This window comes from Protopterus annectens, chromosome 9.part0 (assembly GCF_019279795.1).
Source record: "Protopterus annectens isolate FY-2018-M chromosome 9.part0, PAN1.0, whole genome shotgun sequence".
NCBI lineage: Eukaryota > Metazoa > Chordata > Ceratodontiformes > Protopteridae > Protopterus > Protopterus annectens.
In genome coordinates this window covers 1,815,002,990-1,815,022,540 of record NC_056743.1, presented here as the reverse complement: position 1 = coordinate 1,815,022,540, position 19,551 = coordinate 1,815,002,990, and positions in this window count along the sequence as shown.

Below are 19,551 nucleotides of genomic sequence, written 5' to 3'. Positions count from 1 at the left end.
AAAACAGCAAGTAAAGCACAACGTTCTAAAGAAAGTTTAAAACATTGCTACTGCATTAGAAATAGGTGTATTTACACAGAACACGGTGGTGTGACCTTAACTTTGAGCAGCATATCATAAGTCTTCCATATGGATTGGACTGCTACACAGTCTCAGACTCTCTTTTACTGTATTCTTTTCACCCAGGCTTGAGCCACAACTCTTTAGGCCGGCTTCTCTAGCTATTCAGTCCTTCGGTGCTTGAATAGCGAACATTTCTGCTCTTCTTCGTTATATTCTTTTTGTCTGCAATAGTAGCTGTAAACATTTAATACTTACATATTTGTACTATAAGCCTCCTTCTTTTTATCTACTTTCATCTTTTTCTGTCCTCTGCCTTTTTCTCTTCTGTTCCATATCTCAATATTCTCTGAGAAATCTGGCCCTAATATATACGAGAATGTATTGCATTAAGTACCAAAAGAACATATGAATGGATACAGCTAAACTACATTACTTAGCGTGATGACCGGTGCTCTTCCCTTTGGACTACTTTGTAAATAGCAGATATTCTGACCATTAAGTAATGGTTTCTAAGGAGAAATCACTCTAAACAGATGCATAAATTAAATAAATAAAACCTACCATGGTTTGCAGTCAGACACACTCTCAATAAGAAAACACACTCAGCACATCTAGGCACTTTCACCTTATTGTATTTTCTAGTCATTTTCTGAGGTTGCGATCCTCCACCACCATGTCTTATGTTGTGTTACAACCATCAGCAGAGAGACTGCACACAGCAGACCACATTTACTACTATGTGAAATAGCTGAATTGCATGCTGGCTGACTCTGAACTATAATCACTGCTCTAGCAATAAATATATTTTGTAGTCAGCACTGCAGCATAGAGTGATAAAGCCCTGCAACTCTCATTCAAATAATGACTTGCACATCTGCGGTGGTAGCAGTCTAGGATGCGAATGTCCATCCTGCACACTGCTGATTACTAGGGAAACAACCGTCAAGTGTTGCTGATGGTGGGCAGGCCATCCTGCTGATTTTAGCCCTTTGTAGAAATGAGAGGAGGTTCAGAGCTGAATGGTCATTGCACATCCCATACTTAGGACATTTGGTCTTGATAAATATGCAAAAGCAGCCTTTAAAGCATGAAAACTACAACACCAGGAAAACATCAGTTTGGGACAAAAATGTGATATAAAAGAACTTGAGCAAGAGGGAATTGATGAAGGATCAACAATAAAACATAAACAAATGCAAATAAATCTTAGTAAGGAATACTTTAGAAGACTTTAATCCTGAAAACAGCAATGACATCTAGGAACAAAATCCAAGCTATAAACCAATTTGCTCTTCCTGTCTTAACTTATAGTTTTAGAGTGACTGATTGGCCCCAAAATGTGTTGGCTAGATTAAACAGGAAACAAGAAGGATTCTTCATGCTCATCAAATGATTTATAAAAATCAGTGCATACCAAGATTATATATTCCCTGTTCCGAAGGAGGGATGGGCCTCCTTGAAATTGATTACATGTATAGATCTGCAATTGTGAGACTAAACATATATCTTCTGACCTCACAAGACCCAGATGTAGTGAAAGTTTTAAAACATGAGGAGAATAAATCTAAGATGACTTCTCTGCTTAATCTAGCAGAAGCATATCGGCATCAAGCAGGAATGGAAATCAAACCAGAAGTAGATAAAAATCAGGCAGCAACTGAATGTGCCAAAAAAAAAAAAGAAGAAAAGAAAGAATATAAGAACCAGTTGAGAAGGTAAGAAATGTGGAAAATGCATAAATATAGTTGCAATTATAGAAAACTTCTGGAAGAACCTCATGTTGATTAGGAACAAACACAGGTATGGTTAAGGAGAGGCGAATTCAAACCAAGAGATGAAAGATTAATATTGGAAAGATATTGGGCTGTGTACACATTGGTTTACAAAGTCCGTTGAACATGTGGGAAAAACAGACAAATGTAAGTTTTGTAAAACCGAACTGGAAACAGTCACACACCTTATAGCTGGTTGTGCTATACTAATGGCAGAAGGACTGTGTACAGAAAGGCATAATAATTTGGCAAGATTGTTGCACTAGGGATTGTGCAAACATTATGGTATTGAAGTGGCAAAAAGACTCTGGGAAAATGAGCCACAAAGCATCAAAGAAAATGATGAAGTCTACATTAGATGGGATCATCCATTACCAATAGTTCAAAAGATAGATGCTAGAAAACTGCATATAGCGGTCGATAAAAAGAAGACAAAAGCAGTATTGATCAATGAAATTGCCACACCCAGTGACTACAGTGTTTTGCGTACAGAGAGGCACAAAGTCATAAAATACTACAATTTGCAGGCAGAAATGTGAGCAATGTGGAAGAAAGATACCCAGACAGGAGCAATGGGTCTTATAAAAAAGAATCTCCAATCCTAATTAGATATGTTACCAATACATGTAACTCCATACAAATTGCAGAAGGAGTCATTACCGGGCACATTGCGGGTGCTGCGAAGAGCACTTCTGGCTGCCAACAAAAATTAAAACAATACTAATTTCATGAACTTATACTTTGACTTAAGAATGGGGTCCATTCCCATCATGGTATTAGAAACCCAAAAGATTTGGAGAAATTAAAAAAGGGAAAGTTGCTGGTTTGGATAAGCAAAAGGGGTCAGGTCAGGAGAATAATTCATAGTAGCAGAACTTCACTTGGAATACCTCATAGTTTCATAGGTTCGTAGGTGTTTACTAGGCTAATGACCACAAGGGCCTTTTTAAGCCTAGTCATGCATCCCAAATCTCTGATGAGTTCTGATACCCTTGAAAAGTGTAAGCATGGGCCTGGGAGATGAACCATTCACAGGTTACCTGTTTGCATCAGAGATATGGGTGCCAAACCAGGAATGAATTTCTGCTTTCCCATCCAATTTTCCAAGTTGCACTTGAGTTGTATTAGGGAGGAACTCAGCTTTACATGGATGGGGAGCCTGTTCCATACATGGGGAAGTCTATGGGATACATACCTGTCTCTCCAGCAGATCCTATCTATATCACAGGCAAAGTTTAAGTCTTTAGAACGGGAAATTCTAATACTGTTTGTTTTGTAGCTATGCAGGAGGTCCATCAGAGTGGGGTCTGACAATGCCCTATATGCCAACCTTGTCTCTTGCCCAAACCTTAATAAGGAGCAAATCCAGGTAGTCAGAAGGGATAGGTAGATTTAAGAAATAATGAGCGGCACTGATGCCAGCTGTGTGAAAGGAAACAAATGGAGAAATTTTATATATATATATATATATATATATATATATATATATATATATATATATATATAGATCAATAGAGAGATATATATATATAGATATTGATATAGCTATAGATATAGATGCAGATATATATATAGATATTGCTCCTGAAACTTGTACGTGTTAAGAGTTCCATAATACATTGCCCTTCATCAGCAAACCCACTGACACATAAAATCATTTTGAGGCAAGAAGCTTTATTTTCTAGGAATAGTATTGAGGGCTACTGAGATTGCACCAAATGCAAATTGAGCCATGGCAGACTACAAAACCTAAATTAAATACATGAAATAAAGCACTGGCCAGCTTAGGTGGAACCTTCTGGAGTCCTAATTTACACACACTATACTGACAGAAAAATAATACAATCTTCATCTAGTGCTTGCTGTGACAGTTACTGTAGACCAGAGTGTAACATGTATGTGCTATATCTTTAAGACGCATGCGAGGCTGTACGTGCACATATTAATTCCAGACCCGTGCAATCCCTAGTGCCATTTTGTAGAAGCAGCCAGAGACTGAGCATGCATGACCGCAGTTGTTAGTTTGTATATAAGTTACTTAAGGTCTAGTCAATAGTCAACAATAGTAATGTGTTTCTATGAAATAAAGCTGCTTGAACAGAACCCACAAAGATTTGTTGATTCATGTCCTAACATGAAAGTGACATGGTGTCAGAACCGGGATGGAAGAGAGAAGAATATTCCGAGCCATGAGATGCAAAGACGACAGTGAAAGTAAAACTGAGAGAAAAGAGCAAAAACATAACCAGAAAGAATCAAAGGTAATGAGAAATAAAACTAATCATTTACTTCATGTGAAAGACAAAAAAGGGGGCATTTCAATGGCACAAACCGCAATATCTGGCAAATGGAAGGTATGAAAAAGTTTGTTAACTAATGAAAATGTTTAAGATAAAAATATTTGATGAAACAGTTAACAGTAAAGCAAAAAACAAGTATGTTTAAAGCAAAACGAGTGTGTTTAAGGCAAAGTTTGGCATGTTTAAAGTAAAGTGCACTGGGCATGAAAAGGGCTTAAAGGAGCAAAACTATTACAATAAGAAAAGAAAAGGGCACATTAAGCAAAAATAAAGCAAGGTGACTGCATGTGTTTTGGGCAAAGTGCTGTGTTCGGGCATAACTACAACTTTGTATTGTATCAAGGGCATAACTAAAGTTATTTGAAGTATTTCAGAGTATGTAAAGGTGCTTACAGTGTGTGCTTATTACTTTGCATGCATTTCGAAGAGTTTATTGTGTGCAAAGTGCAATTATTTCGTGCAATCCAGTCAAAATGTAGCTATTTCTAAAAACAAAGTTCTTGTGCTGGATGTGTCTATTTGCAAAGTGCTGCCATTACAGGCTGTTTCTTGTACTGTAGAGAGTTGCCTAGCAAGGTACCACCATTTTGGGGACATTTCAGTGTGCTGTATGCAGTTATTCACAAAGTTCAATTACTTCAACACGTATTGAGTTTTGGGCAACAGATGTTCAATTTATTTGCATTGTGCAGTTGCTTGACATGTTTCTTACACTGATAAGAGGTGTTTTCTTGTAAAAGATGTAATTACAGGAATGTTACAGTGCTCGTGAGTTACACAGTCACATTTTATAGTTCTCATATATTTCATAAAGTCATGATTTTAACAAGTGATGGTGCATAACTTTAGCATTTCTGCCATTATCAATAAAATTCTGAAAGTATAGCAAGTGATGGTGTATTACTTTAGCATTTCTGCCTTTACTGATAAAATTCCAAAAGCATTGACAAGTTCGAAAAGTTATTTTGCAAAGTTCAGTAAAGTATCGAAAAGCCCAAGAAGTTATTTCGCAAAGTCCAGTTATTCGAAAGTACTATGAGTTTGTTCATTCACATAATTCCGATAAGCCAGATGAAAGTATAAGTTCAGACTATGAAGGCTGTGGACAAGTTCTGTTTATGCCAGAAAGTTATGCATATGTGTTTGTGTCTATATTCATGCTTATTTGCAAAACTCTTCACTGGTATGTGTTAATATGGCAGATGGATTTCAAAAATTTACCACTTGTGAATGATCAGAACGTTGCAGAGAACTGGAGAATATTTGAGCAAGAGTATGATATTTTCATACAAGCAGCTTATTACTAGAGATGCACACACCAGGGCATTCATTTTGCTAAATCAAGCAGGGTCAGAGGACATAGAAAGAGAGCGTTTATTTGTGTATGCATCAGCAGTGTATGAAGGAGAAGGTGTGGACCGCCATATTGTTGTACATGCTGAATCAAGGGAAGAACCTGAGTATTTGAAGCACAGATTTAGAGAAATTTGCAACCCCCAGATGAATGTTACATTAAAAAGGTATTTACTTTGTGCAAAAGATCAGAAACTAGGGAAAACATTTGCAGCTTATATAACTGACTTAAGAAATAGAACTAAGACATGTCCGTTTGGTGATCTAAAAGATGAGCTGATAAAGGACAGACTTTATGTGGTATTAACAGTGCTGCTGTGAGAAATATTTTACTTCATGACAGTGATTTAACATTGAGCAAAGCCATAGAGATTTGTCAAATCCATGAGGTGACAGAAAAACATACCAAGTATGCTTGCGAGTGACAAAAGCATAGGTCCAATTGGCTTCAGAGCAAGCGTAGATAGTATGCAACACATGGCAAACAAGAACAGGCCTAAGCACGTGGCAGTTACAGGATTTTCAAAGAAGCCACAAGGTTTTCTAGAATATTCCAGGAAAAATGCAAGCTCCAGCGCCACCTCAGTGCAACACAAATGTGAATCAGCAAAACCCAAATATAGCTTTATTGTTAACTGTAGCAACTGTGGTGCGAATCATGAGTTTAAAAGAGAGAAGTGCCTAGCATTTGGTCAGCAATGTCACAAGTCTAAAAAATGGAACCATTTCCAAAAGTTTTGTAAATCAAGTAAGCCTCACACAGTTTTAAAGAAAGGTCGCACAAAAAGCAAGTTGATCAAGTAGAGACGAAACAGTCAGCTTTCTATGTAGATGGTGTATCAGTGCTGGGTGAAAGAATTAATGCAGTAAACTTATTAACAAGAAGTGAAGGGGTTGTACTGTCCAGATTAATGGAAAATCCAGAGAGCTCAAAATAGGCACTGGGTCAAAGTGTAATATTATATCAGCAGACACATTTGCAAAAGTGAGAACTAATGAACAGCTCAATGTAACCAGTAGTGCGAGACTTGTTTCTTATGGAGGTGAAGAAATTCATAGTGAAGGTTCAGTGATACTTTCATGTTATCTGGCTGAGAGCTGTTAAAACTTGTTATTCTACATAGTCTAAAGACCAGAGCAATCTTTAAATCTGCTTTCTTTTGCTAAAGAAGTTCATCATATGATTGCAGTTCTGAGTTCCAATTTCTCCAAAGCCATTTTTTCAGAGTATGCTGATGTTTTTGATGACAAATTGGGCAAACTTCCAGTTGTATAATCCATGAAGTTAGACCCAAGGTCACCCCAGTAGTCAGACCAGCAATAAGAGTTCCGATAACTATGTAAGATAAAGTTAAAGCTCAGCTGGATAAAATGGTGTGACAAGGTGTGACTTGTCTAGTCACAGAACCAACTGAATGGGTGTCGTCCATGGTAGCCACTTGCAAGAAAAGCTCAGATGATAACAGAATATGCACTGACCCAAGAGATTTAAATAAAGAATTAAAGAGACCATGTCATACAATGCGCACAGCTAAAGAAGTTGCAGTTCTAATGGGTCTATATTACGAAATCAAAACAGCAAAACATTGACAGCCATTTTATCAGCCCCAAAATACTGAAGACAAGTTACATGAACAGACAGATCACCGAGTTTTTTTCCTATGGAAAAAAATCGGTTGACCGTCGCCATGAATTTTCCCTTTTCCCCACTGTAGTGCAATCTCAGAGTTGGTATATTTAGTTGGGGGGGGGCACAGCAGTGTTTGAAGTGGTGTGTCATGTCTGGTTAGCCTACCGATTTTTTTTCCATAGGAAAAATATCAGTGATCTGGTCATTCGATTAACTTGTAGTTCAGTATTTTGGGGTCAATTAAACAACTGTCAATGTTTTACCATTCTGATTTCATAATATAGACCTGCTCTAATACCTAACGCCACTGTATTTTCTGTTTTGGATGCAACGAGTTCATTTTGGCAAGTGTTGCTTGATCACAAATCCTCATTTATAACTACTTTTGGTACTCCGTTTGGCAGATACAGATTTTAAGGATGCCATTTGGAATAAATTCTGCAAGTGAAGTTCTCCAGCATGCAATGGAACAATTTTTTTGGGTTATCCTTGTGCCATAATAGTAGATGATTTGTTGATTGGAGGCAATGCTGAAGCAGAGGATGACAGAAACATCAAGAAAGTTATAGACAGAGCACGTGAAGTGAACTTAAAGCTCAATCCTCTAAAGTGCAAATTCAGACTTCCAGAAGTTGCATACATATGTAAGACATTTGTTTACAAGTACAGGCTTGAGACCTAACCCGACAAGCCAGCAGCTATTCTAGAGATGTCAGTGCCAGACAATGTACGAAGTTTACAGCATTTTCCAGTCATGATCAATTATTTAGGCAAATTTATACCAGACATCAGTGAGTTGACAGCATCTTTAAAAGAGTTAATATGCAAAAATGTTGCATGGTCATGGTTGGAACATCATCAGAAGGTATTTGAAGACCTCAAGCAGAAAATTGCCACTGCACCTACGTTAAGATACTATGATGTGAACAAACCAGTTATTCTTTCCTGTGATGCTTCAAAAATTGGCCTAGGTGCAGTTATACTTCAAGAGGACATATCAGTATCCTATGCATCTAGAAAACGAACCCAAACAGAGATGCAGTATGCTCAAACTGAGAAAGAGCTTTTGGCTATGGTATTTGCATGCTCCAACTTTCATGATTATATTTATGGTCAAGCTATTCAGACTGAAACTGATCATCAACCTCTAGTTACAATTCTAAAGAAGCTTATGTATTCTGCTCCAGTGAGATTACAAAGAATGATGCTCAAATTGCAAAAGTACAATTTCCAATTGGTCTACACTAAAGGCAAATTGCCCTTTCTGGCTGATACCTCCCAGAAATAGAACAGAACAGCTTGATGTTTTGACTTTGATGTGATGTCAGTGCATAATTGTTCCACCACTAGACTTGATGAGTTAAGAGATCACACTCAGATTGATCCAATTTCACAAGAAGCTCACTCACTATATTAATGTCAGATGGCCGTCAAAGCAATCTAGTGTATCATGTGAGGCGTAAGCATATTTTCTTTACAGAGATGAATTGTTGATGGAAGATGGCATTATTTTCAAAGGTCCTAAAATTGTTGTTCCTGCTTCCTTACAACAAGAATACATTCAGATTTTGCATTATGGTCACCCAGGACCCTCATCTACTAAGAGAAGAGAAAGTGAATTAATATTTTGGCCTTCATTATCAAGAGACATTGGTAGAATTTTTTCTTCTTGTTCAGTATGCAATAGTACTAGACTGCATTTGCAAAGAGAATCACTTCAGCTAAATCCAGTTCCTGAACTACCTTGGTCTGCTGTAGCAGCTGATATCTTTGAGTGGAACAATCAACACTACTTAGTTTTGGTAGACTCTTTTTCAAAACTGGTTTGAGATTGATCTACTAACAAACTTAACCTCAACTACTGTTATTACTAAGTACGTCATTTCTCAGTTCATGGTAGTCCACACAAACTTATTTATGACAATGGTACTCAATTCACTAGCCAGTTGTTTCAGAAATTTGCAAAAGAATGGGACTTTGTACATGTCACTAGTAGTCCTGAATATCATCAATCCAATGGTATAGCTGAACATACAAAACAATTACTTGAAAAGTCAAAGTATGACAATACTGATGGATTCTTGAATTTACTTAATCTCAGAAACATATCCTGTAATGATATTCTTGGCTCACCTGCTCAAAGACTACTTTCCAGACAAACTAGAACTACGCTCCCTATTTCTTCAAGTTTGTTGCAGCCTAAACCTAAGAACAATAAAACCATTAAAGCTCAATTGTTTAAGAAGCATAATATCCAAAAATCTAGTTATGACAGATTGAGCAGATTACTTTGCCCATTGAGGGAAGGAGAGATGGTATGATTCTGGATGACAAAAGGTTTTTTTGATCGAATAGAACAGATTACAGGCATCTTTGCTGAGCTGAGATCCTACTTGGTAAATTCTGAAGGTGTGGAGTATAGGAGGAATTGCAGACATCTTCTTCCTGTACCAGAATCAACATCATTGCAGTCAGAACATTGTATATGTGATGCAAACTTTTCAATCTAAGAATGAGTCAGAAACTGTTTCCAGACCAGAATTTGTTCAAAAGTCTGATTCTGTTCCAGAAAGTGATTCGAACATTCCACAGGTCAACCATTTTGCAGAAACTGTTCCAGTTGCTAAATCTAATTCTCAGTTTTATGTCACACAATATTGATGAGTTTCTAAGCCTAGTGTGGCAATGTGATGTGGAGTTGTATGTGTGTGTATATATATATATATATATATATATATATATATATATATATATATATATATATATATATATATATATATATATATATATATATATATAATGTGTGTGTGTGTGTGTGTGTATTTAGTATTGTATAATGCATGTCTGTAGATAGCTTGTGATTTCTGCATGCCAAATAATCTCATGACAAATTGCATGATCTATTTCTCAAAGAGGGAGGATGTAGGTCAGAGTGTAAAGTGTGTGTGCTGTATCTTTAAGAAGTATGCAAGGCTGTCCATGCATGTATAAATGCCAGATACAAGCAATCCCTGGTGCCATTTTGTAGAAGCAGCCAGAGAGTGAGCATGCATGCTCTCAGTTGCTAGTTTGTATATAAGTTACTTAACTTCTAGTCACTTGTCAACAATACTAAAGTGGTTGTATTAAATAAAGCTGCTTCAACAGAATTTATGCTTGTCCTAGCACAAAAGCAACGGTTACATTTCAGAATATTTTCATCTCATGATCTCACAAGTAATTTTCCTTTGCTTAAACAATGCTGCATTCATTACAGAACTTGAAATGAAAGCAAGTACAAAATACAATGGCAGGTTTGTCTATGTTTCTAACTGCTTCTCCTTAGCAAGCAATGTCCTGTAATATTTTTTATCTAAAACAAAAAAAACTGTGTCTTCTTATCTAAATTTGTAACATACCACTGCAGCACTATGTCTCATATAACACAAACATGTTTTCTGGCTTAAGTTGTTCAAAAATCATTCTCACAGAATCCAACTATATTTTCTGGCCTAGCTTCTTAGAAATAATGTCCGAAACATATAATTCAGTTCTGACATTTGCAATCTCAAAGATAATCCTACTAGGGAGAATCCCTAAATAGTAGGTCTCACAATATTGGCAGGTATGCTCTAAATACTGCACACTTACCTAATATTAGTCCATACACACAACCAGTCATTTAGGCTTAAATATCTATGAACCATTCAGTGATTGCTCAGTATATGAAATGGTTTTGACAGACACAGTATACAGTCTGTGAACCTGGTTGCAGATGCACTAAGAGTCGAGCAGAATGTATTTTCACTGACAGCCACTTGTTTTGTTTTTTGCTCAGCCATGTTAGCACTTGTATCTGAACTGGACTGCTGGGTAGTGATTTGTTAATTTAGCTTTTATTTATTATGACTGTTATAAAAAATACAGAATATTAGGAAAGGAGTCTTGCAATTCCAGCAGAAGGGAATCAGAATCCGATAATGACACCTATAAGATCACAGTGACCATATTCAAGTCAGGGAAACAAAAATTGCTAAAGACACCAAAAAGATCACAATGATGGGACTCAAGTCTGGATACTATAAGATGTCTGAAATATAATATGCAATATTCGAGTGTTGCTTGTACATCTAGTTCTATCCTACAGATTACCCATCCCTATTCCACAAAGGCTTTCTTACCTACCCATCCATTTTGTTGGGTGGCAATTACATACCAGTCTTCAAACTAAGGCAAGCAGGCCAATTACATTAATAAGCCTCAGAACATTGAGTGCCTTGTACTTAGAAAAAAATGAGAAAAAAACATTAATTTTACTATTAAGGTTGTGCCTCTATAGCATGATACAGAGATGTGGACATGTCAGCCCTCCTACATGCCTTAGCCTCCCACCCTCTCAAATGCTAGATTCATCTGTATGGCCACACTAGTTCTATCTCCTTTCACTGAGCTAATCAAAATTTGACATTGACACATCTTAAAGCTGGCCTCCATCATGAAATCATGATTTTATCATATTTCACTGTAACTGTTTCAACAGGGGCGTCTTCCTGTTTCAGTAACTATGTACCCCCTGAACACATTTTTTTACTCCTAGATATGGCAATTTGCTCCACTTAAATGGTTTGTCAGGTGTTTGAAAACACCAGGCAATTTCATCACACTTGATGTGGTCCACTCTAAAAGCAATCAAAACTCTATTTTATTATTATTGCTTGTCATCATCAATAGCCAAAATATGCTGCACTAACTAATGTTACATTTTGCACCAATATCAAAATGCCAGAACCTTTCAGAAACAGTCACTCACCTACATTGACATTCTTCCTAATCCAGGCTCATCACAGAAAGTGAAATATTGTTCGTCAAGCTGTAGCTTCTTGGGAGGAAAAAAATCTCTCCTTTACTCGTGTTAACACAACATTTACCCCATCCCTAACCCCGCCTTACACATTAATAAGTAGTATTGCAAAACATTAAGGTGCTTTTGGTCTGTCTTTTTTTTATTTTTTATTCATTGTTTATAAGTTCATATGTAGTTACTAGACTTGCAGTTCACGGAAGCACTGAGGAGTGCTCCAAAAATTCCCAGTTGCCTCCAAGCATGATGTGAATAAATGACTTGTTCAAGGTCACACAGGAGGCAAATGAGGGATAAGACAATCAAAGCCTGCCCAGCAGGAGCTACACAATCTTAACCCTCTGCATCATTTATTTTTTTTTTAATGATAATGATCTGGAAAAGAAACATTTTTCTTTAGCAATTGGTTTACTTATTCATACAGTTAGCAGTTCAACAAAACGTAAGCTCACTGAAAATTTCAACTGAATAGTGTTTCACTGTAATGATTTTTTTTTTAAAATATACTCCCTCAAGTATTAAAGGGGAATCTGTTTATCTCTGGTAATTTTATCATCTTTTCTGTAGCTATTATGTGTAATTCTCACCTTTTTTAAACCACTTTGACCTGTCTCAAATGACATCACTACAACTTGCACTAATGAGGTAAATGGATACATAGCCATATTGACTGGTTCTTAACTTCCCACCAAGACAGCCAAGCAAGGATAGATATTGCCTCAAACTGAATATATGATCATCACCCTTTTTTTGCTAGCTGGGATTGTGTAAGAGTAAAAAAAGTTACTTTTATCTTGCAGAAGAAATATTTAAATTTCAATGCACAAGCATTTATACTGTTGTTCAAAGTGTATGAGCAGCCGATGCTTACCTCTCTAAGCCATAATGATGCAGCTGAATACCTTACTATCTAATTTCTAAAACACTCATTAGTCCATCACCCACCACGTTCAAAAGAATAAAAGCAAAATCAGTACACTGGCTCTCACCCAAGATCAAACCTCCACCATAAAATCTTACAATTAAATAACTTTTATCATCAGCTCAGGAACAAAATTAAATTGGCTCTTATGTCAAGTTAAACAAATGCACCTCCACAGCTGACACATACACAGCCCACAAATAATCTGAGGTTCTTCTAAAACATAATAGAGCACGTACTCATATCTAGGTTATAGTGCAAATCCTCTTCCTGAGCATTGTAACTCTGACATCGCTATTAAATTCAATGAGTACTATTTAAAAACTGCAAAATCTATTTCATTCCCTTGCCATTTACCACACTGTCACCAGGTTTACCAATAAATTGTTATCCACATTTACCTTCTTTCCTGTCTCTGCTTACCTATTACTGAAACTACTCATCAAGTTCAAATCCACCTCCCCTTACCTGTGACAAGCTACCTGCCATGTATCATTCCTTGGACAGTAAAGACATCGCTTATCCTGTGCCCATTGTGATTAATTATATAATCCATACAAATAACGTTCCCAAATACTGGAAATTATCTCTTACTGTGTTACTACACAAAGGAGGGATTTTTCTAAAATTATTTTATTACATGCGTATTGCATTACTTTGTCTGCTGTCAAAAATACTCAAGAAATGTTGCCATAAGTAAGTAATTCTTCCTTAATTAACATAATTTAAGGTGTTTGCTAATCTATGAACCTATAATCCTCCCATGATCCCTTGTACCATTTAAAATTGTTTTCTTGCATTCTGTGCCATCTTTTTCTTACCTTGCTTTCAGCCCAGACCCCGTACAGTGATGTGCCAAGTCCATTTCTAGGGAATTAATTTCACTGTTTTATTTTTATTTTCTGTATGGAATAGATTTAAGGTAAAGTGTTCCACAGCATTTTCATTGCTTAATATTTGACTCATGCAAATCTCAGTCTAATGCACATTACTATGCAAATTTAAATCCTATCAAGTTTTACCTGTTATGTTTCTACATATCTCAATGTTTGAAGTGGTTCATTAACTTGATACTTGCAGCTTTTGCCTATGTAGATTAAGTCTGGCTTTCCTAACTGTTTCTATGCCTGGAGAAGTGGTTATTTAAATGTATTTCATAGTAGAACATACAATTTCCACCATACGTATCATACCCAACCTCTGCTATGACAAATGCTTTAGCTGCCACTCATAATGTGGGTTTTTTAAAGTTAGATGGACAGATCTGTGATTATAGTGTTTTTCATGTAGTGTAAATGCTGTAACAAAGTTAACTGGACAGATTTGTGACTACAGTGAATTTCATCTAGTGCAAATGCTGTATCACTTAATTACGTGCAGTACCACTCCACGACTATTACTACTGTTAATATTGGTCATATACTGCAATTGCATTTGAACCTGTGCTTGCTTATGTACTAGTTGACCTCTTACATTAACATTTTACTATGCCTTCCTGCTATCTACCCCTAGTCTACTTGTTTTTCTTTTAGCCACACTTTTTCACTCTTGCTCCCACTTAGTGATACCTAGTGCTTCATTGTTTGACTAACTAATTCCCCATTTTTCACCTCTCCCTCAGTCTAGGTACACAAACCCTGCTTCATGCCATCCAGTAGTTTAAACAGCAAAAAGAAAAGTTAAATTCAGCACCCAGGCACCTTGTTTCACCTCATCTGTCTTCACCTGCAGCACATTCTACCTGCTATTTCTGAATCCTACAGCAGTACCGATCCCTAAAAGTGCATATGTGTGTTATGTTTTTAGCGTTATTTTACCATTTTAACAGTTAAACATCTCCTTTGTTTTCTTGCCTATAAACAGACCCCTCGCACATCACCATAATGCACCACATTCCCTTACTAGCCTTTAGTTAGTCCATCATGCTAAAGGTCCTTTCTTAATTGCTCTACTTGGTAAAACTCCTTGCCTATTTTCCTACTTTATATCCTAACTATACCTCCAAATAACTTCTCAATAGCTCTCTATCACCCATCTGTAGTTAGCCAAATATTTCTGTTTAAATCCCACATACCTTAATGCACGTGGTACTAATCACTGCCCTGTGTCATGTTAGCAGTCTGCCTCCCTATGCACCATAGCTCTAAAGTTTTCAGTTCCTAGCCTTTCATTTTTCAGTATCACTCTAACATTTTATACACACTAAGTTTTAAACGTCAGCACTCATGTCCCTTTCTTATATCCCTTATCTGCCTCTTTCTTTTTACATACTGAAACAGTTACCTTTGGGCTTTAAGCAGCCAGTACTTGATTGTTTCTTGAGCGCAACTGTGTCTCGGTGTATCCCAACACATCCCTGAAATGTACCCTACCTATATCTATCTATAGCTATATATATATATATATATACATATATATATATATATATATATATATATATATATATATATATATATATATATATATATATATATATATATATATACATACTATGGACAGCTCTTAACTAATATACCATGCCCTTAACACTACACACTCCATCCAACATCACTACCTCCTCAGACTCCAACAATCCACTCCTCATCAGACATCTTGACTGCTACTCACCAATCTCATCTTAACAGTTTCTCTGATATCTCCCTACAGCTATTTCCCTGCACCCTTCCCTACATCTCAACCCTCAAACTCCTAGACACTTCACATAGCAAATCTTGCCTTATAATTCTTACATATACTTCTCCAAAAAAAAACTCAGCACCTTCTTTCCTATCTAATCGTTATATTGCTCCAACATGAAGACATTCACCCCAATCCAGGTCCCAATCCCCACCATGAGACTAGAAGAGGTGCAAGAAATGTAAACATTTTCTCCCTTAACCTTACAAGCATATACAATAAAATATCCCCTCAGCATGCTTGGATAGACCAACACAAAGCAGCCATTCTTACCCTAACCAAAATCTGGTTAAATCCTTCCATAAAGGACTCTGAAGTGATACCACCAAACTACAGCATGACTAAATTAGACAGAAACCATAAGAAAGGTGGAGGAGTAGCCCTGCTCTACCCCAACACTCTTAATATAACTCCTTATACTGACAACACCCCCACATTCCACAGTACTGAAATGCTCATATCCTTCATAAATCTTAACAGTACCAAACAAATCTGCATCATCATTCTGTACATTCCTCCAGGACAAAATATATCCGTTCTGGAAAACATATTAACTTGAACTTATCAAATAATCAAGCATGGAACTATTATTCTAAGTGATGTAAACATAGATTGGCTATCCATCTCATTGGTAATACCAGCAAATACCATGAACCTCTATGCTTACTCCCAACTCATTAAATCCCCTACTAGGTACAATAAGGACTACACTCAACAGTCTACCTTAGACTGGATTCTAGTATCAGAACTAGTGTCTTCACTGAGATACTGAAATATCTGAGGCATCCGTTGCTTCCAACTAGCTATAAATGCCTGTTTTTTCTCTAACACTGCACTTTTAATTTGCATTTGTAGTTCACTGCCTTTTTTAAATTGTCTGAACTATTTTTTGGTCACATTTTACTGTACACTGCATTAGTTCAGCTGTAGCACTGCCCAGTTCCAAGTTTGTTATTTCTGGGTCTGTTTTGCAACATCTGAACTTTAACTTCAAGCCACCATTGTTGGCGAAGGCCCTTCTGCACCCTTGTGTGAGGAGAGTGCTGTCTGGGTGCCACCTAATCGAGGGTGATTGGACTAGAGCGCAGACAGAACATTTTTATTGGCTAGTTTGAGTTAAAAAGGGTATTTTCTTGTTTTCTTTAAGGCTCGTGGCAGTTACCATTGGTGGTTACCGATGGAAACATTTGATTTGTTAAATTTTCCATTAGTACTTTGCTTGTGGTCCTGCAGAGGTTTCTGGTTGCCCTTCTCTACTGCCAGGTGGAACACTAAGCCTAGCCTCAGAGTACCAACACACCTGTCACCCAGTAGCAACTCCTAAGTCTGACCTCTTTCCCTGATCATATAAATTTACCTGTCACTATGGCCGGACAATTTCTGACAAGTTTCTCCAGCCAGCTTGGTCGACATGGGCATCCTGAGGCAGTGTAGCAACTGTCTCATGTTCACTGACAATCCACTACTCCTAGTACACACAAACACAATGTGTGAGAGATGATACTATATTAAGAAACTTGAATCCATGCTCTCTCACACATCAGTCAGTACATATGACAATGAACAGGTTTCCAACATGCACACCTCACCTCCTACTCCACCCAAACCCTCATCACACATACCTCCATATGACACCAAAAAATTATAAAAACCTTCTCCCATAATTGCACAATGGAATGAAAAATGAAAATAAAAAAGCAAGCAACCAAACAGGCCATAGTAGTAATTCTTTAATAAAACTAATGTCAGAACATAAGCACTTTTGGGTTAAAGCCCTTCATCAGATGAACACATTAACCATAAAAAACAGTATTTAAACAAGCATTTAAAAACATATACCCAATCAACACTTAGTATTGAACTCTCCGACTGTTAAGGGCTGGTTTTAGTGGTATTACACCATTTAGGCCAGGTGTTTTATCAGCATCAAACTCAATGAGCCATTCCGTTTCATTGTATTCAGTAAAATTTACTACATCTCCACCCCTGACATTCAATCTAACAATATGCAAAACCATAAACATAATAATATGGTCCTGATGTTGTTCTATATGCTGATATAATAAATTCTGCACATTTTTTAACCGAATAGCTGAAAGCTGTTTCAGTATTCTGTCTTTCAATCTACAGTTAGTCTTGCCCACATAGAAAGAACTTCACATTTTGCACTGGGCCAAATCAATAAGAGTCTGTGTATGATAGTCCGCATATTGATTCAGTAGACTTTTTTTTTTAGTCAGGGGGTGTATAAATAAATTTTTGTTCATAATGTATGGACACGCTTTACAGTGCCTACAAGCAAATCTACTTTTCCCTGTGATGTAATCCTGTGCCCCTCAAATGAGCTATGCTCCTGGCTAAATAAATCTTTCAAATTTTTATTACATCTAAATCCAAAAGCAGGTCTTTCCCCTGCTATATCTCTCATCAGTTAATAATACCTTCCAGTTGCATTTGATAATCTCACATATTCCCCCAAGGTTGTTGCTATACTTAAGGGTCATGCGTAACCTATTATTCTTATCATAGCCCCCATTATTAATAACTCTATCATTATTTCCTCTGTCTGAAAACCATGGTCTTCCTCTTCCCATCATATTTAATCTACTAACATTAACACCCTTGTCTATAATGGTGTTCCTATAACCTGTTTTACTTAACTTCAACTCGAAATCATTAACTTCATCTTTGAACTTCTTATCATCTGTACATAATCGGGACGCTCTATGTAGTAGTCCTTTCACTATGTTATTAAATGTATGTCGAGGATCCATGCTATCAAAAGCCGATAAATTGTTCTTCCAACAACTCTTCTTGTATAAAGAGGTTTGTATATCATCTTTCTGTTCCTTCGAAAGTGCATAGCTAAATAACCAATCATTGTATCTGAACTATTCACAGTCAATCTCAAAACGTCTGTGGTAGCTTCCAAGTAGTTGATAAATAAATTTAAATCATCACTGGTGCCCCTCCGCAATAGGAACACGTCATCTACAAATCTCACATAGTATAGCAGACATACCTACATATGTGAAGATCCTCACCAGAAACATATTTAAACACCAGATACCTCCCAAATGCAAACACAAGCATGCTACACATAATACTTCCTCTGTAGAGCACATTACACATAATAGCTCATGTACCAGTCTCTCACAGGTCAAACCCTTAAGGTGAAACACAAAATCAAAAATATTAGTCATAGGTTATTCCATCGTGAAACACACTGATGTCCCGCTCACTGGTATGGATAAGGAAAAGGTCACAATCAGCTGTATATCAGGTGCCAGGATAAGCCATATTACACATGTACTCGAGCCTTTCAACAACAGGTACTGTTATGATTCTGTTAATGTCCATGTTGGTGTGAATGACTTGAGATGTACTTCTCTGCACTATATGAAGAGAGACATGACTGAGCTCTCGGACTATGTGTCTCAGGCAGGTGTATCGCTAGTCTTAAGCAGCATTTTACCTTCACCTAGAATGATGCCTCAATACAAACAGAAAATTATTGACTTCAATAATTGGCTTAGCTTCTGGTGTCATTCTAAGGGGATCCACTATGTGTCAGCCTTGGACAACATAATTGGCATACCTCAATGCTTCACCAGAGATGGTCTTCATCTGTCACCACTGGGATTTTGTCACTGGCTAAGGCTCTTGCCACCCCCATAGTACTTTTTAGGCAGTGTCTCATAAACAAAATTTCCAATGTAAAAACTTCATCTAAAAGCAACCTCAAGGATATGCTGCTAAATGCTAGGAGTCTCAACATGCAACTGCACTCAGTGGAAGTTGTCCTCACCTTGGAAGACACAGACATCTGTGCAGTCACGGAGACTTGGTTCAAGCCTGTGGAGAGCACTCCAGCAATACCGGGTTACACCTCCTTCCAAATGTGCAGATCTCAAACTGAAGGTGTGAAAACTAAATGAGGCAGTGTATCAATATTCATTAAAGATAGGTACACCTCCAGACTGGTTAAACAGTAT